This window comes from Cupressus sempervirens, chromosome 7 (genome assembly GCF_028749045.1).
Source record: "Cupressus sempervirens isolate cs-2001-9-10 chromosome 7, ASM2874904v1, whole genome shotgun sequence".
In the NCBI taxonomy this organism is placed as follows: domain Eukaryota; kingdom Viridiplantae; phylum Streptophyta; class Pinopsida; order Cupressales; family Cupressaceae; genus Cupressus; species Cupressus sempervirens.
In genome coordinates, this window is record NC_143124.1 from 887,645,676 (window position 1) to 887,661,620 (window position 15,945).

Sequence of the window (15,945 nt, forward strand, 5' to 3'; positions counted from 1 at the left end):
TTAACAAGAATTTGATACTCAATGAATTCTTGATGATGGAAATTCTAGTGAAAGTGATCCATCCATTATAAATATATTGGAGAAGAAAAGTATTTTGAATGAAGAAGTTAGAGGATTGAAAAGAGAACACTAAATCTAGTCAATAAGGCTATGTGAAGTAACTAAAAAAAAAAGAATAAATATGAAGAAGACAAATGTGTGGCCAGAGAAGACAAAAGAAAAATGACTAAAAAACTCAAAGAAAGGTCATATAATCTACAAAATATTATAAAAAATTAGCTTAACATGATGAATAAACTAATACTTTCAAATCAAGAAGTGGATAGGAAAGGCATGGAGCTAGAAAATATAAGATCATAGAGTGACCTACTGAGGAATGAGTTAAGATCTAAGAAAGTACTTGTGGAAAGGATGAACAAGCCTAGTGAAGTAATAAGATACTTTAAAGAACTTATGAGATCACCTAGGTCATTTGACAACACCTTTGGTTTAGGGCATATAAAGAAACATTCATCTACTAAAAAAGGAGAATCATCCAAGAGTGGAGAGCTAATGAATGCAAAATCAAATGGGAAAGCTACATGTTATCATTATAGTAAACTTGGACATATAAAAAACATTTCAAATGACAAAAATGGTATTGAAAACACTAAACCTAAGTTTACTGGTAATTGTTTTTATTTCAAGAAGCAAGGACATCAAATTGATGAGTGTAGATCAAAGATGAACAATACGCCTATTGCACCTAAATTTAAGGGATATTGTTAAAATTGTCAAAATTTTGGACAAAGATAATTTTTGGACTAAATATAGGAGAAGTTGAATATGAAAAATAAGTGGACACTATAACTATTGAAGATGATTATAGTGATGAAAAAAATTCAAGTGTGTTGAGCCCACAAGGAAAATTTATCACCTATTCATGATACCACACCTGATACTCCTGCAATAGAATAGGTAAAGGACTATGCTAAGAAAGGAGAAACAAAAGTGAAAATTTTTTATGATAAAATAAGAATGATGGACCAAAAAAAAAATTAGGCTTGGTAAACCAAAACATTGATAATAGAGGATGAAGAGTCAAAAAAGAAGAATTAAGAACAAAACAAACTAGAAAAGGAATTAGATGTACAAAATTCTACTACATCTCAAGAAGGACCACATGTCCAAGGGCCTCCAATAGAGGAAATTAAGGAGACACAATAGAAAGAGAAAGAAAAGGAAACAGAAGAAGAAATGCACAAAGATTCACAGTTAGTGTCGAGTTCAACTATTGTTATCTCTAGCATTGGAATACAAGCTAGACCAAGTATTGAAACCCCCTCACCTTCTATGACTCTAGATGTGTCAGGAAGAAACACTAAGAAGAAAAAGGAGATATCTCTAAGTAATACTATTATTCTAGATGAAGTTATAAAAATGCTGAATTTGGATTTAGGCAATCTCACATTTGAACATACTGTCATCTTGCAAGATATTTTAGCAAGAAAGAAAAGACAAGAAGAGTTAAGGGGAGAAAAAGAATAAAGGAAAGTGTTGCATGATGTCAAAGATATATTTTTGATGCCTTTGATATATAGGCCATTCATGAAAAGGACTACATTATCTTTTAGTTAGTGAAAATAGTTTTAAAAGTCAACACTAAGGATATTGAAGAAAATTAAAAGCTAATGGCTTGGTCTGAGAAGAAGTTTAAACAAAAAATAATAGAGAAGGTTTCTAGTATAATTGGAGTAAGGAAAGTTGAATTGATGATACTTGTACAAAACATTGAAGAACTTTTTCAAAAAATATAGAATATATATAATATTCTTTTTGAGGTGTGAAGATTTAAAAAGAGTTTCAAGAAAACATTTAGAGGATAGAAGAATGCACACCAAGCTTATCTCCATACAATCAATGTTCATGCCTCACTTGGAGGTTATGCAATGAGATTTGGCTTCAGGAAATGATCTAGTTCAAAGGGATCATAATCTTTCTATTTCTGACATCTCAATTGACTTAGCTACAAATCTGGAGATAGATATTCATGTTTCAAAATCAGTGAGAACCACATGGTATCATGCTCTCACCATGATCAATCAAACTCACAAACCATTCATTGATAAATATGGTTTGATTCCATTTATACAACCCCAACAAAAAACATAAGTGAAAAAAACAAGGGCATTAGAAGATATATAAATGGGGGATAGATGATGTAAGAGAAAAAGTCAATGGGGATATATAAGAAAGACAAAATAATCAGAGACAGAGCTCAGAATGACATAGGTCAAATAAGGTATGACAAGCTACAATCCAACTATTTTGAGTCATATAAAATATATTGTACAGTATGTCATAAAAGCATGTTTTGAATTTCTATAAGAATCGATTCAAAGGCTTTGAGGCAGTGCTATTATTTTTTAAATGAAAAGATGCAAACATGACAGAATGTTTTAGCCAATAATGTAAAAGGGGGAGATAGTTGGTATCTCTATGTATTTTTTTTTGTTAGTGTCAAACACTTAGTCATATAGAAGGTAGAGTCAATTGGTCATCATTGTGTCTAAGTTACTCTATAAAGGCTAAGTCATGTAAATACTTATACCTAACCATGTATAAAGAGAGCTCTATAGGAGCTGAGAAAGACTTTGGTTTCTGAGTACTTCCATACAAGTCAAGTTTAGCGAATGTTAGGTAGAAAACAATAGAAAGAATAGTTAAGATTATGCATTAGAGAAAATATGTGTCAAGTAACATAGAGTGAACAAAAATGTCTAAAATGGTACAAACTCGGAGGTAAACCATTTCCAGCTGACATGTACATAACATTTAATGATCATAGAGTTTGTTACAATGGTTTTTACACATTTTGACATAGATCACCAATCCCTATGAGGGATGAGTAACCAATTAGATGAAGAGGCTAGAGGGAAACATCTCGAAGACTCTAAAGATGTCCCTAAATAGGGAGATCCTAATCATAATTTGATATAGTGGATCATAATGCAAAGTATTGTGTAAAGGAGTTAGGTTTTGGAGGCTACATGCAAAAGTTGTAAAGCAATAGAGTATGCTAATGAGGCAATAAAGGACAACATAAAGACATATCAAATTGGAGATCAAATCAAAGATTGGAGGAGGATATTTGTAATCAACAATTGTAAGTGTAGACCAAAGAATAAGAAACTGAATCGGGGTAAATCTCTTAATAGACCTTTGTAAATCCCTTAATAGGGTCCTTACTAAAAATTGTAAGTGTTAAATCCTTTAATAAAAGTAGAACTAATAGTCTTTTAAATATTTTAATGGAGTAGGCCCCTCATAGAGTAGATCATCAGAAGTGATCAAACTTGTAGTTTTAATAGGATAACTTGTTATTGTAAAGTGAAAATTTGTTTATGTCATCCCCACCCTAGTTTTACCCTCACCTTCGAGGGTTTCTAGGTAACCAAAATCTTGTGTGTTATGTATTTACATTTCACTGATGTGATACATAGTTAGATTTATTTTAGCATTTGATATTTCAAGTTATGTTATGCATAAGCTAGATATGAGATGGTTAACATGGTGGATAGAGTAAAAAAAAATGAAGATTAAAAGTTTAATAGATTATTATTCACCCCACCCCCATCTCATTATCTTCTCCAACACAAGACCTACATCCTCAAGTTCAAGAGTATCTAAAAGAAAGAAACATAAATAGGCAAGAGGAAAGAGAGAAACAACAATGTCAAGAATGACAGGTGGTGATTATTCCAAGAAGAGGAAAAGGCCAGCTAGGCATATGAAGACATATTTATATTCATCATCATCATCATCATCATCATCATCTTTGAGATCTAAATATGAAGGATAATTTTATGAAAAGGATATTGGCACAACATAAGGAAAGAATGAATTTGGTGCCCTTGTTGCTGAAAATAAAGAAATTAACAAAGATATGGATGCAGAAAAAATAAATGAGTACAAGAAAAATTTAAAGAGGCAATGATAATTCAAAAAGAAGAAATGAGAAAGAGCACTGGTGTAAGAATTTGGTATAGCTGTGATATCATGTAATAATTTTCTTAATGGATCAATGAAACACCAAGATCTAGAAGCACAAGAGATAGCACAAGAGAGAAAAGAGATGATCAAATGAGAATATAAAAAATGATCAAAATGATAATAGATTTTAGATGACTACATCATAGAAGTTCCTTTTATATAAAGGAAATCAAGATGGCTACAAGTTAGCAAAGAGATAATCATAACAATTAAGAACATGTCCACCAAGAGTGGATTATACTCCATTGTGAATGAATGTATGTGAAACAATGAGAGGATAAGAATACAAAGGTGTGTCTTGTAAAGAGATTTAGTAGACAATATGTCCTCAATTTGAGTGCAAACTATTGTATTTTCTACATCACAAATCATATGAATATGAAAATTCCTAGTTGTCTACATCATAACTAATATGAATATGTATTAACCTTTAAAGTAAAATTAGGTAAAGTGTAAATATTAAATACTTATTTACATCAACAACCCCCCCTCCCCTCCTAAGTGAAACGTAGGGGAATGTATTTAATCTCACAAAAGCTATATAATAATGCAAGATGGGTCCCACAAAGTAAGCCATGTTAGGCACCCATGTATAAATTGAAAGTGCAAAAGATATGCAATGTAATCTCTCATAAAGTGAATAAATAGGGAAAATCTCATTGAAAAAAACTAAAATAAAATAAAACAAGAGAGAAGAAGACCTCACTTGAGGAAAAGATCCCCCCCATAAGAGAGAAGAAATGGACGAGAGACCAAGTAGTCCCCCCACAATATAGAATGTACACGTATGGTAGATGCTCTTGGCTCAATGTAGAAACTTATCCATGAGTGTAGAACAAAATTCCTCCCCTTAGGAAGAAATTAAACAAAAGGTGTATCAATGAAGCCTCCCCCATCTATAGGAAGATACCTCAAAATGTATGAAATCTTTGAAAGCTTCACAAGTTTCCCCATGTCAATACTGTAAGGTGCCTCCTCTAAATCATGTGTACTATGACACTCTTCTAAAAAAGACAAATCAAGATCAAGTGGGGATAAATGTAGAACATGTGTCAAAGACTTAAATGTCTCCTTTAAATAGAAAGTGACCTCGTCCGACTAATGTTTCAAATGATCTACCATCATGTGAAATGTGAATGAATGATCAAATAGAGAATTAAGATGAGGATTAGAGTGTTCCCTCGCAACAACTAAAGAAGGGTCATCTTCACCAAAGAGAAGATGAATGTCATAAATGGTATCTCCCAAATTTGTAATATATGACTCCACAGATAAACCTATAGTGTCTATCAAGAAGTCATCACACGGAACTAAGTCTGGAAGACAATGAATATCAAGTTGCGATGAATCACCTAAATCTATGGTTGTGCAAATAGAATCATAATTAGGGACAATAGTAGATGAAATATAAGTAGGAGGAGAACTAATGGATGGATCAAGAACTTGATCACATGTGAGGATACCCAATTTCAAGTAGCCAAAATCCTCCTCAATGTCTAAATCATCCCTAGAAATGTGATAAAAAATTATTGAAGAATTAATATCATCATCATAAGAAAGGTTAGAGAAGTAGTATAAATGAGATAGATGATCAACCACACCTATACAAATGACCTCTCTAGTTTTCAAGTATATGATAAAAAATAAATTAGGTTTGAATTTCATAGCCCTCCATGTATCCCCATGCGTGAGCTGGTAGATGGAAAGAAGGTTGTGGCTTAGGTGAGGTACACACAACACATATTTGAAGTATCCCTCCCTCTTATCAATAGCTCCTTTCACAATCACATTCATGTAAGTATTATTTACCATCAAAATAAGTGGAGTATGTCAAGGATCAAATGGTGAAAACATAGACTATGAAAATTCCGTATGATGAGAAGCCCTTGAATCTAGAAGCAATCTCCTTGAATCATGAGTTGAAGTAGCAACTAATGCTTGAATTTTTTCCTTATGATCCTTTTCCTTATTAGAATTTGAAAATTAAGAAGGGGATGAAGTATTCATTCTTGTAGGCAAACTAATTTGATTCTTCATGAGAACATTCTTTAGTTCATCAATTTATTTTTTATAAAAATGATGTTCTTCATGTTTGCTCTTCTTGTAATATGCACAAGTAAGAAACTCCTTCTTTGATGATTTCCCCTTATTAGTGGAGTTGTCTTGTGGTGAGGGGGTGGATTTCTCTTTCTCATTTTGTATCTTATGTTTCCCCTTTTTAATCTTCTTTTTGCCTTGATTCCCTTGATTAGCTACCAATGACTTAGAATTGGAAGACTTGAGAATTCCTATAATCATTAGTTTTGATTGTTCCAACATTAACATCTCTCCAAATGACTCAAATGAAGGTGTAGTAAATTAAATTATTATTTTCAACTTGTGAATGTTGTAGCTTGAAACAATGGTTGGATATTTTGAAGGAAGATTGTCCATCATATGATGAATTAATTGGGAATACTTGATTGTAACACCGCAATCATTAAGTTGTAATCTCAACTCATCACCCTTGTTGATGAAATCTTGGATTGGATTGCATCAAAGTTCTTAGGATTCAATTTTAGAATCTCTTCTTGAATTTTGAATCACTTATCTTCATCTACTTTACCATATAAAATTTCAAGTATATCCCAAGCATCCTAAGAACTACTCAAGGGTATAATGTGAAACAAAAAATCTTTAGTGACTGATTCTCTAATGATTCCAAAGCCTTAGAGTCTTTAATTTTCCATGAAAATATTTCCTTGGGATCTACATCAAGACTAGAGGGAATTGGAATTTTTCCATTCACAAAGATATTCAACTCTTTCTTCACTAACTTGCTTTATACATTTCCTTTCCATGTGGCATAGTTATGTGGAGTTAATTTAGAAAATGAAGAAGAACTCATGATGCAAAACTGAAAGAATGCAAGAAAAATCACACAAGATACCACCCCCGCCCCCCCCCCCCCCCCCCCCCCCCCCCAAAAAAAAATCGCTTAAGCAAAGAAACCCCCAAAAATAGATGCTTTGGTACTTAATGTTTTGTGTGTGTACAATAGCCACTTGTCAAAATGAACTAAAGTGGACATCTAATTTTGATGGTTTAGTGTGTGTACAAAATCCATGAGCCTAAAGTTGAAAATTTAGATCTTGTCAAGTAAATATTAAAATGACCTCTAATTACCCTAAAAAAAGGTGTCAAATTTATCCTTCAAACAAATCCGCAAAAAATTCAATTTAATTTTTTTAAATAAAATACCAATTACCCTTGTGTTACAATGTGTCCAACTAGGCAATGGAATTTGGATTTAATGTAGATCAAAGTTTGGATCTTTAGGTACTACAAATGTGTCTAAAAGTGAGCTTCCAATGCGTTAGCTAGATCTGAAGGATACAAATCATACTGAAAGGAAATGTGAATACACATTTACCAATCTCAAAAACCAAATGCTCTTGATCAATATGTAACTATGACAATGGTCATTGCATCACACTTAGTGATAGGAAATAAAGTCACCATCTTCTTTGGAAATGGAGATAACAAATGTATAGAGATTTATCTAATTTTACTAAAGTCATTGTGTCACTACAAAAGGATAGAATTTTTCACCTCTCTAGACCAAACTTTTTCTCACAAGGATATGAGATTATATTCTCAGGAAGTGACTGTCAATCTTGGACATTAGATTTCATGATTGCAGGATGTAGATCTTGAGAGTTGGATGGATTTGAGCATGGATGAATAAACTCGTGTGCATTCAATGTCTATATACTATGCTCTTAGTGAAGAATGGGCTCAAATGTGATGAATAAATCAATCATAGAGCTCATGTTGATGAGTTAATCCCACGCATAGTCCATGAAGATGCCTCTAATCAAGATTATGCAAGGAAGTCATATTTTCTTGTTGTAGTGTTGAATGGATTGTAGATCACCAAAAATATAATTAAAAAATTAGTGTCCAATGTCACATATGATCCTAATACTGATCTTATCAACCAACTTTATAGTTTGGTTGACATGGTAATGGATAATCAAGCAAGATTCAAAGAATTGGTAGAAAATAGGCTAGAAGCCGAAATAATGAATACATTGCACAATCTAGTAGAATAAAGGAAGACCACTCTACACAAAGAAAAATAAAGTTTGAAAGAAGCCTTGTAATATTGAGCACTGGTCAAAAAGATGACATTAGATCCATAATCACTCTAAATGTAATCACTGACTTTGTAACTAACTATTTTTCCAAGACCCAAGAGACATTAACTCTCATTCATTAGTTCAAAGAAGAGAAAGTGAAAAGTGCTATCAGATTTACGGAAGTATAATGCAAGCTATTCCCAATCATAGGTATCATCCAAATGCATATTGCAAATGAAAATTCTCTGGTCACAAGTGTTATGGGAAATATAGTGATACAACTTGAAACACTCTTGGGAGATACCAAGTCTGAGATCATTTCTCTTACAAACATGAAGGCATCATGGGATACTCATCTTGCCACCATAAAGGCTCAATACCAAGATATATTCAACAACCTCTAGCTACCCCGTAGAACCCTTTGTCATTGATAAAAAAAAGTGGAAGAATATACAAAAATGGAGGAAAAAGGAGGAGAATAAGAAACAAGGGAAGGGGGAGAATAGTATTACCAAAGAGAAAATACTAGCAAAGAAGGAGAGTTCAAAAATAAGAGAACAACATGAACAAGGAAAGAATAGGACACAAAGACATAAAAGAAATGAAGTAAGTCATGCAAATTTTTGGGGGATTTCTAACAAATCAATATGAAAACAATTTATCAGTGATATGGTCCTCACTAGTACAAGCAAAGAAATGGAAACCAATTTTTCCATAAAAGGAACTTTGCAAAGAAGAAAATGAGGGTGTTGGAAAATGATGTTTTTCCATCAATATAAAAGGAGGAGAATATTAACCCTAAAAGTTTTTTTGACACAAAAGGTTGAAATAAGTATGAAGTGTTGTTATTGATGGAAAAAGTATTTGATTGGGAAAATTGTGACAATTAGTCAAAGGAAGAGGATAAAGCAAGAAGTCAATGATTACTAGTCAAGGAATTTATATACATACACTCTAGCACACCCATATCAACATAGGAAATAAGGAATGATTGTCATCAACATAATGAATTACCAATGATGTGATAGGAGGTAAGATTGAAATGAAAAAAGCATGAAATGATGGAATCCACCATTAGCTCATAGAAGGACTAGAAGGGCTACCATTCTAGACCTTAGGCATAGGAATGATAGGTCTCCTATGAAAGAAGCAATCATGGAACTAAAAATTTAAACTAAAAAATCAGCGAAATAATCTAGTTGTGAGTAACTATGCCCTGGCATTGAAGAAAGGTTATAAAAAATGAAATCAAACATAGTTTTTCTTTCTTGAAGGTTATTTCCACTACAAGAAGAGAAGAAGAGAGTAGAGAAAAAAATCAAAATAAGAAGCAAACTAGAAGATGAGTTAGTTATAGAGGAGGAATAGATAGAAATAGGTTTTATAAAACCAAGGGGAGAGGTGAGATCAAAGAACTCACAAAGAAAACTAGAAGATCAATTCCTCTTCAAGGATACAAAGAAATGATCTACATAATAAACTAGTGCCACTTCTAAGGTCTAAACTTATAGTATAATTTATTAATATTGCATGTTTTTGTAACTCTTAATAGGCAAGGCTTCATTACTAATTGTATTGTAAAATCATCTATCAAGTTGTCTCTCAAAAGGAGATTTGTAAATTCTCTAACAAGGTAGCTTTCACAGGATTTGGTAATTGTGATAGGTTGGAGGCATTCCTAATAGGACATGTTTCCAAAAGAAACACATGTAGCTCTTAACAGGGAACCCATTTACATAGATTATAAGGACTAGTGGGTATACTATCCACACCATGGTTTTCACCCTCTAACCAAGAATTTATCTTGGTTTTAGCTATGAAGTATCTTATACTAAGCATAGTTAAAGTGGTTAAAAGAAAAACCAATTCTAAGGAATGTACTAAGTCATCCATGTGTGCTAAAATGATGGCACACTTATATGAATCATTATATCCAAGATTGCTCAAGAATGAGATCTCAAATGGCGACTCATAGCTCTCTATTCATGGAGTGAAAGTGTTTGTAATGGAGGCCCTAATTTTGACCTAGTTTGTACCCATGCAAGTACACCATAAAATGAGAGATTCAAGGATCAAAATATGAATGCAAATGAAGATGCAAGCTAATATAAATGATAACAATGCAAAGCAATGCAATGCAAGAAATCTAATCTATGAAAAGAAATAAAAATACAATATTAATCTATGAAAACAAATATGACCCTAAGATAATATGAAAATACAAGGATGAAACTTGATTATGGAAGCGATGGATGGAAGAGAGAATAAGACAAGAAGAGAGAAGTTGCAATGAAGCTCCAATGTCCAAACCCTGATTCTCAAACTCCTCCAAAATCGCTCTCCAAACCTATAATATAACAATAAAATCTCTCTCTCTCTCTCTCTCTCTCTCTCTCTCTCTCTCTCTCTCTGTGTGTGTGTGTGTGTGTGTGTGTGTGTGTGTGTGTGTGTGTGTGTGTGTGTATTTTTCTCTATATTTATCTATATATTTCTCTATATATCTCTATATCTTTCTCTATATTTCTCTATATCTTTCTCTTTATCTCTCTATATGTTTCTATATGTCTTTCTATATATCTCCCTCTATATATTTCTCTCTATATCTCCATGTCTCTGTCTCTATGAAAATGAGAAGGAGAGGACTCCTTATAAAGGAAAATTTGGAGGTGGGAGGCTTCTCACAACCAATATGGGATAATAGAGTTTGATCCATGTGAGAAAAAATTCCACCAATGAGAAAAATGGAGTGTTTGAGTCGAAAGTCTAAAGAGGAAATTAAGGAACCCCACTTAGAGATATGTGCATTTAAGTGTAGAGAAAAAAGATTTATTTATTTTTATTTAATTTATTTCCTTTTTTCATCATAAAAAGACATTTAAGTGAGAATTTTATTTATTTAATTAAAAGAGGGATTTTCTTTTAATTAAAAGGGGATTATTTTATTTAATTAAAAGATAAGTTTTCTTTTAATTAAATGAGACTTAGAATAAGATGATCAAACCTTAGGAAATATTGAAATAATTAAAAATTATGATTTGATCAAGGAAAATGATTTGAATTGATTAAATAAAATATTACAATGCATTGATAAAAGAAATCAATGAATTAAAGAATGGAAATTGATAGATTGAAGAATTGAGGGCCCATAGTCTAGGTGACCATTTTAGGGTGCATACATTTGCCCCTCTTTGACTATTGTGTGATCATTTTGGGAACACATGCAGTCAAAGAATGTAGTTGAAGTGTGAGGTCAATTTGGGATCACAAAACAACACAGATGTGTGTTCAACTTAGGAAAACATCAAGACAAAAAATTAAAAAATTTGATAACAATTTTGTCTTAACAAGGACAAGGCTGTCCCAGGTGGAACAAAGATTGGTAAAGATGAATCAATGATTGAAGTTTGATAGGTATTGTCCCCTCATGATCAAAATTGAAATGAAATAAAGGAGAAATAGAAAATTGATAAATTTGATCAAATTGAACTAAAAATAAGGTTCTTGATGTAAAATAAAAAATATAAGGATCACAAAACCAAGGTAGATCAAAAAGCATGAAATATTATGCCCCAAGGTTGAATTAGAAGAAAAGAAGTGTTGTAAAAGAAAATGGAAGGTAGAAGTTTGGAAGAGGTGGAAAGAAATAACAAGAAGAAAGAGAATTTTTCTCAAGAAAGAGAATGCCTCAAAATCAATAAACAATTTGAGAGAGAAAATTTTGATTGAGATCATGAAAGAAGATAAGGAAATGAAGATCAAACATGACCATAGTTGATTTAAAAGTCCACAAGAAAGATGAAGGAAAACCCATTCAAACTCATAATACAACCTAAAAATGCAAATTAACATGAAGTCTAATAATGCAAGCTACATGAAAATGCAAAGGTGTACTTGAATAGAGCAACTGTAACATAGGATTTTGTATTCATCATTCATTAGAGAATGTTAAGGAACTTATTTTTATCACTAGGCCATTATTAATAGACATTGAAAAATCACACAATCATCACTAGTCACAAGTGCAACTATGAAGATATGAATGTGATTTATATTGGATTGGAATGTGGAAAGATTCTAACATAAGCATTAAAAACATAAAGGCCAAGATAACTCTAATGTTAGCTTACCCAATTTAATGTAGAAGAACCATGCTTGCATCAAGGCATAGATGCTAGGATGACCATAAGAACGGTTGTGCAAAAAAAGTCAAGGATGATGTCTCAAATCTCCTTAGTGTTTCAAGAGGACAACAAGAGACACTCTAGAGTTTCAAGACCACACACACAAGTAGAAAGAAAAGAAAAATATGCCCTGTTGAGATAATGGGTGTTGCACACATTGCATAATATTGTTATATTTTATTATTTTATTTTATTTTATTATGTAATGTTGTACCTAGATGGACGTGCAACATGTAAAGATTTCCATAGAATATTCTTGATGAGTTGTATTGTAACATTGTGATAATATTTCATGTAATTATTTAATATTAGGAAAAAGAATTAAATGCGTAATATTAAATGTGGGGCCAGTGGGTTAGGTAGCACATGGTTTTAGCACATGGTTTATGTATTACCACTTAGTGGTTTTGTGAAACTTGCTACTATATAAGCAGCCACAAGGGTAGTTGTTGTAGAGTAAGAGTGAGAAAAGCAAGAGTTGAGCGGGACAAAGCTTGACAAGTTAGCCAAGGGAGCATTTGTGAAGGTTGAAAGCATGGCATGGGATGTGTGGATTCATGCTTGTTCACATAGTTTTCTTGGTGGTGGCTATGGCCTTGAAGGCTTCCATGGTTGTATTGCAATGGTTTTTTTTTTTGTTGAATAATACATGGTAATGGATGCTTTTGGAGGCTAGGTTTTTCCCTCAATGAGAGTTTTCCATGGTATATCTTGTGTCACAATTTTGTGGGTATGTTGTTTATTCTCTTGCATGTGGATTTTAATTCCATGTTTATTTTTGATCTATTATGGGTTATGTGGAAATGGTTATATTCTTTGTTGCCAAGTTTCCTTATAAGTGGTATCAAAGCTATGGTTTTATTATTGTAACCCTAGATTAAATCCATGGAAATGCATGAGAGGATAAAAGAAAAGGGCAAGATATATGAATGATTTATTATAGATCTAAGGGTTTTGGATTTTCCATTATGATGGAATGTTGGTAGATTTGGGCATGTGAAATTTTTTGGACAAAAGATTTTTTTGGATGTTTCATTTAAATGAGGTTTTAGGGGGGAGCTTGCAGAAATGACTTCCTAGGTAAAAATAGACCTCACCATTGGATCTGGGTCGACATTTTCATAAAATTTGATATATAATATGCCCTAGTTTGGCCATGTTAAGAGGAAATGAAAGAGTTTTTTGATTTCAGCCCATGATGGCCATCAAATTTAATCCCGTCAAAATTTTTGTCACAAAATTTTTAAAAATAAAAAATAAAAAATCATAGTGAAAATGGTAAAAAGACTATCTTAGTAAAATGGTCATAACTTTCTTTCAGAATATTGGATTTCAGAGTTCTTACAGGTGCTAGAAAGTGTAATGCCCCGCCAAGGGATCCAAAGAATTTTACTAAGTTTGCCAAACAATTTTTTTTTTTTAAACATGAAAGATAAAACCATTCATAACATTTGCGGAAGCAATAGCAACAATTCAAATGAAAATAAACATAACATATATACATAACAGGCTACATTCTTTAAAGATCCATTAACGTTGTATCACATCTAAATTAACTATTCATCTAACATCCCATCCTTATGAAATAAAAATGATACATCCAATGTACTTAAACAATATACAAGTGTCCTTTTGTAATTATATTTTAGTTTAGCTCAATCATCCACTGTACATATCACAAGGTATGAAAAGCTTAAAAGAATAAACATCCAAGTAAATAAAGTACATCCTCATCATCTAATATTAATCCATGATGCAATAAAATAAATGAAACCACATATCATACATGATACATCATCACAAAAGATATAAACATCCATCACAAAAGATAACCATATATCACAAACATAAATAACTACGTGCACAGTTCCTTCCAACCGTAAATAGCATCTTTAGACCATCATAGATCCTAGCCATCCCTCCATGCGTAACATTCCAAAGCACCGAAGAGATCATCGGTATTAACATGGTAGGAATGTCACTCCTAAAACATCCTACTAACATGCAAAGTAAAGCATAATAAATCATCAACTAACATATGCAAAGTAAAGCAAATCATCAATATAAGAAATATACTAGTAAATACATCCATCATAAGGTATATTATCTATCATAATGCTCCAAGAACATAATCAAGAATAAATACCAACCAAGGATACTCCAGCCACGGTGTCTCGGACGGATCTCAAATGATAAGAGTGAAAATACACTACCACCCGACTGCGTGGAACCTAAGCGGTCCACTCCCACCGTGCTAAGGAGATAATCTCAAGTCTCAAACAAGATATCAATTCACGAAGCAAAAATCTCTATAAGTCCAAGAATCCTAAAAGTATACTAACTCAAAGGTTCCATCACACAAAACTGACATCTAATTCCTAGAGGCACACAATGACATGTAAGAAACCTACTTCGCAAGCGAGAAAGTGTCATCGCAATTATCACGTACAAGTTACCCTGGTAGTTAGCTAAACTCCACGGGTCCATACTGATCTCATGTGGCCACTAGTATCCTCTTATACTAATAAGGCATACTACGGAATGCACGGTCGCAACCATGCATTCTCACTACTCCCATCCTAGCATGTACAAGCACTCAAGGCATGGGTGAGAACATCAAAACAATTATCTTTTTAGGTTCATTTAATCCCCATTTAGTGTGTAAATGTTATCATTTATTAACCAAACTTACAATGAGTTACCCTGACAGCCACTTAGGGCCTCAGCCCCCATTGCAAGCCACCTCCCGACACTACAAGTAGATTACCTACCCTAAGCTCATGGAATCATAAATCTCAAAATCATAAAAGATAATTCATAATAAAATCATCAAATATGCATAAAAGCATCAAATATTCATAATAAGAATCATCAAATCTCCAAGATAAGAATCATCAAATCTCCATGAGCATCTGAAAAAGCATCCATAAAAAATCATGACCACAACAGTTCTCTATTGGCAATTGAAGGCATCACTGATAATCATAAGTATCAATTGGTTCTCAATAACCAAAATATATCTCAAGATAAATGGTTCTCAACAAGCAACCAAGAATATCTCAAAATCATACTGATCGAAGACTCCAAAATGGTTGAGTCAAACATGTCACAACATGACATCATCAAAAAATAAATCCATATTTCAGTCCCATCATGGCGACTAGAAAATAATCCAAAGATAACTGATCGATGACTCAAAAATGATTAGGTCAAGTGTCTCATACACATACCTCTCAGCTTCACACATGAAGACTAATGAACAATAACAATCAGTAAATAGAAACATTTCATAGAGCATACAATCACATTACCATGGTTGGGCTTATAAAGATCGTGACCAAATAAGATCAACATGCCATCATATCTCATAACTCCCAAGCCTTTGGTAACAACCTAAGACTGGTCAACACAAGTCAACCCAAAACCCAAAACAAGAAGCATATAGAATACATGATGCAAACACATGTTTTGGTTTACTAAATTCACATAGTTGAACAATGTGTAGGGGTTTTCTGTTTTCTGTTTGCAAGTATACTTTCAAGTGTCTTAAGTTTCATCATTTGACCTACATGTCAACCCATTTATTCCCCGATAGCATTATCCTTCCATTA